The sequence below is a fragment of the Eubalaena glacialis genome, chromosome 12 (genome assembly GCF_028564815.1).
Source record: "Eubalaena glacialis isolate mEubGla1 chromosome 12, mEubGla1.1.hap2.+ XY, whole genome shotgun sequence".
Classification (NCBI taxonomy): Eukaryota; Metazoa; Chordata; class Mammalia; order Artiodactyla; family Balaenidae; genus Eubalaena; species Eubalaena glacialis.
Window position 1 is genome coordinate 45687355 of NC_083727.1, and position 10146 is coordinate 45697500.

Here is a 10146-nt window from a genome sequence, read left to right on the forward strand (position 1 = left end):
TGCAAAGTCCCTTTTGCTATGCACGGTAATGTGCTCACAGGGAGTAGGACATAGATCTTGTTGGGGCCCATTATTGAGTCTACCACAACTAGGGACTAAGAATTTTAGTATTATATATATTTAAATGAATAAATAAAGCTAGGTTTATTGAGCTTGCTACATGAAAAGAAATGCACTTCAGAGGTATGAGATATCTTAGAATGGGAGAATTTATGGAAGGATATATAAAGGGCTTGGGGGCCTAAGGAATTGTTGATAATTTGTAAACTAAGCAGGTTGCTGGCACATTCAGATTATGTGACGTTACCATGAGATCAGTTTATCTATGATCTTAGTCTTGGAGCTAAGACTGAATGAGTTAATACTACAACTATTTGAGTTTAGCTATTCTGTGATGTACTTCATGGTTGGGTTTCTTAAATATATCTCTCTTATTAGACATAGTATGGTCCACTTTGCACATGCGGTTTCTGTTTTAAATATCAGTACCCTTGCTCCAGGGTGGAAGCCTAAGAAATGAATAAATCATTATCTTCTGAGGATGTAATCAATCCGAATTTATACCACTGTTTGATGGATTGTGATCGTTTGTTGAATTTTTAATGCAAGGTAAAAGGCAGTGGAGGAACATCTTTAAAACACTTAACCTGTCAACCTAGAATTCTAAACACAGTGAAAATACCTTTCAAAAATGAAAGCAAAATAAAGATATTTAAAGACATATAAAAGATAAAAGAATTAATCACACCAGACCAGCACTACAAGAAATGTAAAAGGAAATCTTTCAGGAAAAAGAGAAATGACAACAGATGGAAATTTGAATCTATGCAAAGAAATGTTATACAAATATATAAAGTATATAAGTAGGATTAAAACAACTCCTTATTTTATAAATAAGATTTTAAAAGATAATTGGCACTTCTGATTTCTGGTCATTCAAGAAACGTAGAAGTTGCCACTCCATCCTACCAACAAGTTGAACAAACTAAAAAATCAACAAGATTTTTAGATCCATCAGAGAAGTGAGGTCATAGGGCAAACCTCTGATGCCAAAGGTGGACAGACAGACAGGCAGATACAGATAATCACAACTTACTGGAGCAGAAACCCATCTCTGTGGGAACCACTACTGGGCTGGGAAAACCTGAACTACAATCAATGAATTGCTGGAGTCTCAGTGTAGTCAAGCCTGAGAGATAAAATCTCCAGGGGAATCCCAGTCTTTGGGGACGTCTCTACACTTTTGTGAGTTTAACTTCCACTTTAGATCCCATGGACTTTAAAAGGATAAAAAGGGAATACTCTATACAGATTTGATAACCTAGATGAACTGGACCAATTCCTTGAAAGACATAATCTGCCAAAACTCAAATGAGAATAAATAGACAACCCAAATAGGCATATATCTATTAAAGACATTAAATCAATAGTAAAAACTTTCTTTAAACAAACAAAGAAAAAAACAAGGTTCACTGGTGAATTTTACCAAACATTTAAGAAAGAAATTATATCGATTCTCTACAATCTCTTTCAGAAAACAGAAGTAGAAGGATTACTTCCTAACTCATTCTCTGAGGCTATCTATCATTATCCTAATCCCAAACCACACAAAAATGTTATAAGAAATGAAAACTACAGATTCATATGTCTCTTGAACATATACACAGGAATCCTCAAGAAAATATTAGCAGGTAGAATCCAACAATATATAAAAATAATTATATTCTACAAAGAAGTGGGATTTATCCCACATATGCAAGGCTGGCTCAACATTTGAAAATCAATTAATGTATCATGTCAATAGACTACAGAAGAAAAATCACACAATAATATCAATAGATGCAGAAAAGACACTTGACAAAATAGAATACCATCCATGACAGAAACTCTCAGTAAACTAGGAATAGAGGAGAACTTCCTCAATTTGATAATGAACATTGACAAAAAATCTACACCTAACATCGTGCTTAATGAATTGAAACTGGCAATTCTTCTGTTAGGATGGAGAACAAGGCAAAGATGTCCCCTCTCACCACTGCTTTTCATTATCATACTGGAAGTCCTAGCTAATGCAATAAGACACCAAAAGGGAAAAATAAGGATATACAGAATGTGAAGGAAGAAGTAAAATTGTGTTTGTTGGCCGAAGACATGATCATCTATGAGAAAATCTGAAAGACACACACACAACCTTCCTGGACCTAATAAGCAATTATAGCAAAGTTGCAGGTTGCAAGGTTAATATGTAAAAGTCAATCACTTACCTCTATGCTAGTAATAAACAAGTGGAATTTGAAATTAAAAACACAGTATCGTTTACATTAGCACCCCAAAACATGAAATACTTAGATATAAATCTAACAAAACATGTACAAGATCTATGAAGAAAAGTACAAAATTTGTAAATAAAGAGCAAGGATCAAGCATTTATCCCACCTTTTCAGTGTAAATATACCTCAGGATAACCATAAGTTGATAAGGATTCTTTCTGTATGTAAAAATTGCAGCTAATATAGAAAGAATAACAAAATTAAATGTCACTATTATACCACTTTTAATGAAAAATGATAAAATGAGCATAATTCTCCCTCTCTCTTTCTTTCCCTCTTAAGCAAGTTTGAACTGGGTTTCTGTTACTTGCGATGTGTTAGGCAGTATAGTGGGTGATATACTAATACATTTTTAGGAAGCACAATGGATTCCTGACAACATTTATTTTACAACACAAGTCTCTGTAATAGGAGAACTTAGCCAGACATACAGCAACCTGGCTTAGGCTCAGAAAGACATTTTTGATAAATTGTCAATACATTGTTAAGAACACTGTGAAAATAATAGATAAAAGTTAATTTATGTCCTCTATTGTTGTAACAAAGAGAAAATAGAAAAAAAAAATATTAGACTGGAACAAAGTCTAACCTTCCACACAGAACAGTAACATTTTATACTGTATTTTGTGCGATGGTTACCCAAATGTCATTTGAATTCTTTGATCATAGGACATTCACTACTTTTTAAGGTGGTTTTCTCATAAAATTTCACTCTTTGATTCTTTCTGTCATTCCTTAAATGATATGGTTTCCAGATATTTTATCCTTCTGTTTACCTATTTCTATTTCCTATTTACTATAGTATGGTTCTCAGAACAGAAAAATAATATTACAAGTATAATCTCATCAGTGAGATTCTTCTGGGACTACTGCTTTCACTGACTCCAATGAGTAAATATTTTGCTTCCATTTGTGTTTTCAAGCATCCTACATAGAGTTTTCCAGGCTTGGTGTCTGGTCACGGATATTCAGGATCTGGGTAGACATGGGAAACAAGGTCATGCAGTACTATTAAACCAGAAATGCAGAGCCACTAAACGTGATTAAAAAAACACACAACAGATTTGGGTATGGATATTATGAGCAAACAAGAGTTGTTCAAGAATGGAAGACTTGGACAAGTTGTACCACTTGAAATTTCCTCTATAGCCAACACTGTTTTTATTGGATGACATGCCAATAAAGTCACATTTAACCATGATATGTTTTCCATGCTGTTTAGCCTCAGACTTTGAAGGTTAATTTATTCAACTTATCAATTACTGATCTCAGTTTATTTTTTCTCTTAGTAACTGTGTTTAGATTAGGTTTTTCTCTCTTAGACATATGAAGTTAATTCTATCAAACCATACCTGGAGCTTTATATGTACCCATTATGACCTCCGTAATTGAGCAATAGAAATCTTTTCCATTCATACCCAACTAATGTACTATGTATCACTCCAGGTTTTATGTTATTTATAACACTGATAAACATATATTCCATGTTTTTATATACAATGATAATTAATGTTAGGGACAGGTAGGAACAAGAACTGTGTCCTGTGAGAAAACACAGAAACATCACTAAGTTTTCATGGATCCATTAATTAACCCTTTTGAAATGATTATTTCAAAGGTTTGATATCTATTTAACAGGATTACCGTCCTACAACATTTTTCCACCTTGACCACAAGAATATCATGATAGGCTTTGTAAAATTCTTGGAGAAAATGAACACACTCCCATCTTCAGGATTCCTTTGACTTACTAATGTTAGGAAATGAGTTTAGTTTTATATCACTTATTCTCAATGGTCCATTGCTATCTTCTAATAATTCAATACAGTAAACGTTTTCAGTCATTTAAAAACAATCCATTTAAAACTTTCTAGGGATGGATACGTTTACTTGTTTATATTTTCTAGACATAATTCTTTGTGTAGTTGTGTATGTTTGTTTTTAAAAATGAGGATATTTTCCAGTCTCCAAAAATTCTTTCACCCCCACTTCTCAAATATTATCTACCCTGATCCACTATTGCATATACCTTTCAAGAATTTCCTTACATATCATTTTCTTGAGCTTAGACAGTTATTTTAATCAGCTACACGCCCTTATGGTCATGATACTCTTTTAGGATATTATCATAGTCTTAACCATTTTTCTTGTATTCTCACTTGAGATAATTTTTTAATGGGCAGATATCAAAATCAAAGCTGAGTTATGTAGCTGTCAGTAGAGCATCCATCATAAGTTGTAAAAATGTAGGAAAGACAAGGTACTCAAAAGCCAAGGGGAAGAATGAGGATGCCATTACTGAGACCCTAGGTCTTATGCTAATAGCACAGAATAGCAACAAGAATAGTCATATAGAATTTTCAAATTGATTTTGAAATGACTGTTGATTTTACCCAAATGTGATCATATTACATGTCCTTCAGTGAAAATCGTATCATGGTAATCCCTATGTTACTATGTTAATATATGAAAAAGGCTGCTTAAGATTCTATGTTATGATTATAACATTGTTTATTTAAACACACTGTTAAAGACAGACTTCCATTTTGTTATCTGTTTTCATACACATAATAATAAATGGTACAACAAAGATTTTCATATCCTTGCATACCAGTCCTTTTATTTCCATGAGATTGACTCTCAGGAGCAAAGTTGCTGTATCAAATAGTATGCTTACTGTTACTTTAAATAGCTATTGACAAATTGCTTCTCTTACATTTGCAACAATTTATTTCCACCAGCAAGTGTGAGCAGAGTATTGTCCCTAGGTAACCACCAGCCATAGTTGTTTCATTCTTTTAAAACTATACAATCAAATTTTCGATAAATATAATCTCATTATGAATTTAAAATTTACTTCCCCCTAAGTACTAGTGAGATAAAAACCTTTTCATATATTTATTGGCTATTTGGATTTAATCTGTGAATTATGTATTTGAATATTTGGCTATTTTTTATTGGATTGATTACCTTTATTGAATATATTAAATTTGTCAAATGTCTGGTAAATATTTTCCTCAAATTATAATTTATCTTTGACTAGGTTTTTGGTATACTTTACCTTATGCTTCAATTACTTACAAGCAAGGGAATCAAGTTGCTTTTATTTTATTTATTTACTTTAGCTTCTGACTTTCCAACCTTGATTAAGAAGTGCTGACCAACCACTGGATTATACATTTATTCTCCTTACTCTTCTTCAAGACTTTATTATTCTACACTTTTATATGAAAAACTTTTGTAAGGCTAAAATTTCTTTTTGTTTATGGTGTGAAGAAAATGTCCAAAGATATATCCTGCTTCATGGATATCAACTTGTGCCAGCATTTGTTTTTAATTGCTTTTGAATTGAAGTAATAACTTTTTAATATGTTAAACTCCCAGATATCCTGGGCTTTATTTCTGGACTCTGTATTTGCTTATATATTTGTCTGTTCCTATGATACTTCCAGAATGTTTTTAGTTGTTCTAGTTATTCTATAATAGTAAGTGTTAGGGTAAGTCAATGCCCCTTTCCCCAAGTAGTTGCCTTGTTTATTATCAGATAATTATTATGCTTTCCTAAGCTTAAAAAAATTTTACAATTTTAAAAATCCAGTTGGGATTTTATATGAAATTATAACAAATTTGCATATTAATTTGGAGGATATTAACATTTTTATGTCTTTTAATTTAATAAAATAAAATATTCTTCCATTTGTAGAGATCTCATTTTACATCCTTCAATAAGTTTTCTTCCTTTGCACTCTATAATTTTCTTGTTAAATTTATTCTTGAGCATCTTATAACTTTCATGGTTATAAGGAATTAAATATTTTATTATCTATTTTTAGTGTGTTATTACTGGTAGTTTTTTTAAACCTACCTTTTAAATAATTCTAATAATTTTAACAGGCTCTTGAATTTTCTCTTTTACTTTTCAGAAAAAATAAATATATTTCCACATTTTCAATATTTTCATTGATTGTTTAAATTTCTTTTTGAAGTCCACATAATGTTAAGTGCATTACTTTGACTGAATGAGAGGTGAATACATATTTTGGGAAAGTTGGCTCATGAGATAACTCGGTAGGATCAATTCAGAGTTTTGAGCACCACTTTCTTTCTTCTGTCTTCCTCAACCTGAGGAAGTCTCCCACAGCTCATCTCTACCAGTTCCTGAGTATATTCTGAACCTTAGCAGCATGCTAGAACCCTAACTTCACAGGTGGGTGGGTTTGAAAATTAACGTAAAGACTTCACAGTGAATCCAGTCCAAGTGCCTGGACTTCTGCCTTGTGTCCTCTTTCCCTGTTTCTGCTGGATGTGCAAATCTTACCTGGCTGCTGCAACCTAATCCATGCCGTGGGTCCATCCTGCTTCCCAGCAACTATATGCCCGATATCCAACTCCAAATAAAAAAAGAACATGTCAGTCATCCTTGCTTGGCCCTATGTATCATCACTACCAATATTCCCCTACATATAGTCATGGTATAAGTTGAACCTGAATTTGCCAGATTCCACTGGATATAGTAAATTGAAATACTGTCATCCAATCTTCCATTCACTGAACACTAACTTTCCCCTAACCCCCATCTTACTCATTTTCCCCTTTCCTGCTAGGTCACTACTGAACCACTGAGTATCTTGTGGTGAATCCATGTCAGGTGTGAGTAGATTTTGGAATTCACAGAAAAAATATATGAGATAATAAAAATTAAAATCAAATGATTACTAAACTCACTGAATGCTTACTACATGTCAGATATTTTTTGAAATGTTTTACATGTATTAATTCATTTAATTCTCACAACCACATGAACTATCTTCATTTTACAAATGAGGAAATTAACTGACGTGTGGAGTAGATTTCTCCTTTTAAAACTAGGCTTCTCTGATTTGTCTTACCTTATCCATTTGAAGATAGCAAAGTGTTTCCAAAATCAGCATAGTATGTGAATATACTTTCTGCTTATTCCAGTCAATCATGGATTACTCTATACTCTTAATTTTTCTTAGCACTTTTTAACATCTTATTTAATATGTGGCCATTTTCTGATATTCTTAATATCTTGTAATATTCCTTGCATTTATTTTTTTCTAATTACGGTATTTCTCTTTTTGTATGGCTTATTTCCTTTTATAACTCAAACGCATCTGTAAAATGATTGTTCATTCACATTGCTTTTTAAAATTTTATTTTCCTTCTCTCCTCACGATGAATTATATGATAAAAATTTTAGAGCTTTCTACCATGTTGAGCGATGTTTCCTTTTTAGAGACACTTGTTACAGGATTATTTCTATACTTTGAAATCTAATTTGAGGTAAATGTTTGACAATATCCAGAACTATGTCCTGCATTTCATTCTGGAAGCTTTTATATATCCCAGGTATATCAAGATATATCCCTGGTATATCAAGATTTCAGTAAGAGTGACTCGCTGTGGGTTATTTTTTGTTCATTGTACAGAGCTTTCAGTGAGTCTATTCAATCAGGAAACTTCTTTCCTTCAGGCTAGGGAAAATTTTCCTTCTCAGTAATACTGTCATCACCTCAGTCTCTTTTGCTCTCTCGTTTTGAAATTTCCATTAGTCAAATGTTTGTTATCCTGAATAAATAATCTTACTTCTATTTTTTTTTCTTTCTCTTCCTTTAGTATATGTCCTGGGAGTTGGGAAACTCTGGTTTATGTCTCCTTTGAGATGTACACTGGGGTAAAAGTCACTTGTCTACTTAGTGTCTGGGAGGTAACCTGAGGGTTTAAATGATTCTTACACAGGTATTCCTATATGAGTCCTATTTTCAATCACTGTAGTTCACCTCACATTCATAGATTTTCCGTATATTTGGGAAGGTTCTCCAGGGTAAATCATCTGACAGCACATTTGATTCTTCCTCTAGGGAAACTGAAGTTTGACTTCCCTTTTTTTCTGATGAGTCTATCACAATAATTTAATCTGTTTTTATCAAATATCGTGATTTGGATTTACAAATGTTTCCTCATTTTATTGAAGATAGAGTTAGTGCTTTTGTTTCTTATTTTCCTTGAAATTTTGGAGTGATTTTGAAATCCAGATTGTCAAAATTATTAGGGCTGCACCACTTTCAGTTGACCATTTTTATTCCACTCTTGCCTTCAGGGCTTGGCACCTGCTCTTCTTTCTTCACAGAAGACTCACCTTACAGCGCCCTTTACTTCTCTAGCATGGCAATAATAACACTTGGTGGTTATTTGATAAATGCTTGTCTTACACAGGCTTGAGGACCCCAGGAGAATAAAACCATGCTGTGCTTGCTGTTGTCTTCACTAGCATAGTGCCACTCAATTAATATGTGTTGAAAGGATAAATGTACCTTTTTGTGACTCTATCCTTTATCCTCACATGGACCCTTAGAAGTGGAGGGGAGTGAGGTTGATGACTCTGGGCAGGCTTTCTGTCATGTCTGGGATTCACACTCCAGAAAGACAGCATAAGAGCCAATTAGCCATGTCATCTCTGCATATGGCTGTCACCATATGCCTCACAGAAAGTCACCAGACACAAATACACCATCATTTCTTCCTGGAATTGTAACAGTGTGCATATGTCTGTTATTGCTCATGGATTTTATTATTGTTTATTGCTATTTTGTAGAATGCCCTGGCTAACTGGCTAGGAGAAAATCTTCATATGTATTATATACTTTGGAAATGCTGCCTATTCTTTTTTATTTATCCACTCTTCCATCATCCTCTTTGATCTGTCAACTTCTTAATGACTTTTTTTTAACTCTTCCTTCCCTCCTTAGAAACTCTTTATCCTTACCCACCTTCCTGGTGTATTTCCTCCACCTGGTGTAAGAATTTTTCATCGTCTTCAATAAATCATAGGATAGAGATGTTTTATAAATGCTTTTTACCTAGTGAAGAGGTCAGCCTCCATCTATAACATTTGGAATAGGAAATAGCCTTAAACAGGAAGTTTGCTAAATGTAGTACATCTTGTAGTTTTCAGAAACAGTTCCAGCTGTGCCCATGTGAGTCTTGCTGGTCCTGGGGATATGTAGCCATGTGGCAGCTATTAGGAAAGACATTTTTAAGCCTTTCAGTCATTCCTTTCCTGTCTCCCTAATCTTTCTTCTGTATTTATGGATGGATGCCTATGTATCAAGTCTTGCTTTCTTTCAAAAATACACCAGCATACACAACCTTGCAGATCTATATCAGCACATTTAAAAATTCTCTCTCTCACCTCTAACAGTCCTATTTGCTTGTGCCTACTCACCAGGGGGTTTCTAGCAGGTCACCTTTTCTTTCTAAAGAGAGGGCTCTAAAAACCATAAAAGCACTCACCTTGCCACTTCTCTCATTTGAACTCAACAGCTTTAAATAATCTGATAATCTTCACCCTTTGAAAGCTGAGTCTGAAAAATAGAAGGATTTACAGTGACCGTCTGTTGCTATTTCTTTGTCCTGTACCATTAAAAATGAGGCTGTAACTCACAAGGATGCATAGATGTCCCCTTTAGCACTTTCATCCCCTGCAAGTCACCACTGAGTAAGTTAGTGGGCTCACAAGTTGGCTTCCGAATAGACCCAGAGATGAATAAAGATTTATCCTTTGTAGCATTTCCCTCATTTCTCTTAACTGAACTAGAAATGAGTTGACAGAAAGAGAAAACTGGATTAGTAAAATAAACAAGTATTATGTGTTTGTGTGCATAAAAAGAAATCACATTCTTTGCCCCCAGTGGTAATCCATTTGTTATCTAGAGAATGCAGAGAATGTATCTGTTCTCACACATTCCAGAAACATGAGAGCCCCAACCAACAAGGAGAATAAACCCTCTGC